The sequence below is a fragment of the Silene latifolia genome, chromosome 8 (genome assembly GCF_048544455.1).
Source record: "Silene latifolia isolate original U9 population chromosome 8, ASM4854445v1, whole genome shotgun sequence".
Lineage (NCBI taxonomy): Eukaryota > Viridiplantae > Streptophyta > Magnoliopsida > Caryophyllales > Caryophyllaceae > Silene > Silene latifolia.
The window spans coordinates 96198097-96201730 of record NC_133533.1 but is presented as its reverse complement, the minus strand read 5'-3'; positions in this window follow the sequence as shown (position 1 = coordinate 96201730).

Sequence of the window (3634 nt, the reverse complement as noted above, 5' to 3'; positions counted from 1 at the left end):
AAATAAAATGGACTACCCATTTTATCTCAAGTGTACCGAAATTTAGAGGGTATTAGTGCATAAATTGTGTTGATTATTTTAATAAGGAAAACACACAATTATTAGACTCTATATGTAGCCATGCATGCCTAGTTTTTCTTGGGAAGAAAGTTGGCCGCATGCATTGGCTACCTTCCCTCCTCCAACCGGTTTTGCCAAGTGAAATGATAGAGTTTTTCCTCTATCATTTTTATTCATACACACTTCAACTCATATTTTTCTAGTGTAGTAAAAAAAAATTGTATTTTCTCTACAACTTGTGAAATTTTAGAGAAAGAAAAACACACAAAAATCCTCTCCTCTAAAGCGAAATAGAGGAGAACAAAATCAATATTTTGGGTCAAATATTTAAGCTAGATTAATATTATTACTAGATCATAATAATATTAGTTATTAAGAGGTTTCCTTGGGTATATGCTTTTGGGAGAGATTCTAAACTTGAATCTTGTTCATCCATTGTTGGAAAGCTCAAGAACTAACTAGAAGGAGATCTTGTTGGTGCCCATAAAACCGAAATCACATAGTAAGAAAGACGATTTCTTCTCTACTTTTGTTCATGTTTGCATGCATAAGATCTAGAATTTATTTTATGACTAAATAAATTGATTCATATATGAATATGTAAATTGATGAGATTAATAATTTTTAACAGTATGGTCGGAAGTGCCGAAGTCCAGTTTGTTGAGATAATAGTTCTGAGGCTATGGTTTTAGGGCCAAAGCTGGTACAGGATATGGTGGAGCAAGTCCAGATGATTCGGCAAAAGATGAGAGCAGCTCAAGACCGTCAGAAGAGTTATGCCGATTTGTACCGCAGAGACATTGAGTTCGCAGTAGGTGACAAGGTCCTTTTGAAAGTGTCACCTATGCAAGGTGTAATGAGGTTTGGAAAGAAAGGTAAGCTAAGTCAGAAGTTTGTAGGTCCTTATGAGATTTTGGATCGGATAGGCGAGGTAGCCTACAGATTAGCTTTGCCACCAGCTTTTGACAGAGTCCACAATGTTTTCCATGTTTCCCAGCTTCGGAAGTATGTGAGTGACCCGTCGCATATCCTTGAGGTGGAGAACATCGAGCTTGACGAGTCCTTGTCCTATGCCGAGGTTCCTAAAGATATTCTTGACCGCAAAGTTCGTAAAACAAGAAATGGTGAGATGGTCTTACTCAAAGTACTTTGGTATAATCACAATGTGGAAGAAGCCACATGGGAACCCGAGGAAGCCATGCGAGAACGTTTTCCTAGTCTTTTTTATCAGGTATGTTTGGTTACGGGGACGTAACCATTGTCTTTTTAGGGGGGTAGTAGATGGTCGCGTGTGTGTTTTGTTTTATTTTGAGTCGGGTTAGTGAGTCTTGTGGTGTCTTGTGTGGTTATTTGGCATTGATAAATGTTTGTTTGGGGAAGTTTTTTTGTGTTTTGTGGTGTTTTGTTTTAGGGTGGTGTGTGAACTTCGGGACGAAGTTCTTTTTAAGGGGGGAAGAATGTAATACTACGGATTTTCTTAAGTTGAATACTCGACCGAGTAGAGCCTACTCGGCCGAGTAGTGCTAATTGTGTAGCCTGTTTTGGTTCTGCCGAAGAATACTTGGCCGAGTATGAAGAATACTCGACCGAGTAGAGGATACTCGGCCGAGTATACACTTTACTCGACCGAGTATCCGGTCTGGCGAGTATTATTTCAGCGGTTTGATGCGGGAGTGTTTAGGATTATTTAATATTCAAAGTTAGTTTCTAAAACGTCATTTCAATCCTAATTATTTTACGATCACTCTAATCACTCTCTAATCACTCCCTAATCATTCTCTAATCTCATTGTGTGTGCAACTGTTGTAATCCTTGCGTGTATTCTCTCATCCTACTGTTGGTAAGTTTCATTCCCCATGTCATTTATGTTCTTGTAGGGTTTACTGTATATATGGAATTTGGGGAATAGGGGGGAATTGTGCAATGTGTAATTGTGCTATAAGGTTATTGTATAGGAGAAGACTTCGTAGAGGAGCCTTTCTGATTGTTTGGTTTCCGTACTGCAGTTGATTGCTAAGGTAGGGTATCCCTACTCAGTTTACTGTTCATTGATTTAAGACTTGATTGTATTGTGATTGTCGTTATCTGTTGAACATCGGAGTACAGATGTTGTGGTGATGGTATTGGTGTGGTTGTGTTGTGATGGTTGTGGTGTTGTGACAGCTGTAAGGCTGTGTATGTTGTGTTTGTGGTGGAGTCACTTGCGGGAGTGGCTTCACACCCTAGTTCGCCCTCCGTGGAACCCGTCACGGGAGGGGATGTGCACATTAATGGACAGGGATTGTTAGTCGCTCGTTGATGAGCTGGACTAGGTGGGATGGGCTGCGATCACCCATCTGGGCGGCGAGATTACATTGCGATGGGTAATCGCGGGGCTACACACTTGGTGTGTAGTCGATTCTTGTGTGAGATCGGGAGACTGGGGGTGGAGGATGATCAGCTAGTTACCTTGTTTGTTTGTCTTATATTGATTGAGTAATACTGACCCCGTTGTTGTATGTGGAATCTGATGTGATCCATTCGGGGATGGTGAGCAGGCTGGACAGGTTTTGCTATTGGTGAGCTTGGGGCAGTCATGGGATAGTTGTCATCACCAGTCGTAGCATCACAGTCGAGTCTTAGTTATGATCTCATAGTTGTCAGACATTGGATTTATTTTGTTGAATCAGTTTTGGATTCGGTTTGATGTAAACTTTTACACTTTATGGTATTTTAATAAATGTGCTCAGTTCAGACGCTTTTGATATATACTAACCTCCGGCAACCGAGATGGTAACACATTTTCATGGTAGGGTGGTCCTGGTAAGGCACCTTGGTATGAGGGGGTGTTACAACGAGGGCCTGTGGCGACAGAGCGCAAGACGTGAGGTGAAGGTGTGCAGATGCACCGTTCTGAAACCAAGTATATAAATGTTTTTTTATAGGACTTCTCACTTGCCGCATAAATGTAAAACAAAATACTTGGTTCCAAAAACCAATTCAAATAACGATCCAGCATAAGAGAAAGCTTTACCGAGTAGGAAAAGAAATCACTATGTTGTGGATGTGTCTTGATATATTAGGCGATAGGCGACTATTCCATTTCTCTTACTGTTTTATCCTTTTATTTGATTCAAATCATACCTTAACGAGACGCTTTGGATACAATAAACTCTTAGACTAGAACCCTTTTTTGGTGAACGGATGTAGTACTTGACTACAAGTACATATGTTCATAGATGGAGTAAGGAGGGTTTTAGCAAAAAAAACTCGACTAAAAAAACAATTTCTTTGTTACAATCTTTCATTTTTATCATTCGTCGGGTTCATGGCCATGCCAAGTTACTTATTCTTGTCGTTTTTCGTTCGGAATATCAACCACCCTAGGCTGTAGTCACACTCCACCGCATCACTAACCTTAAATTTTTGGTATATCATTATATTTTATTGTTCCAATTGTCGTCTATAAACAACCCAAACAAACCATGTCGTACACAGCTTTTTCCAATTTATAATGTGAACTGATGCATTTTATGATAACTTACCACTCTCTTTGTCAATCAAACGGTTTTTCAGCCTTAGACAACTACATACC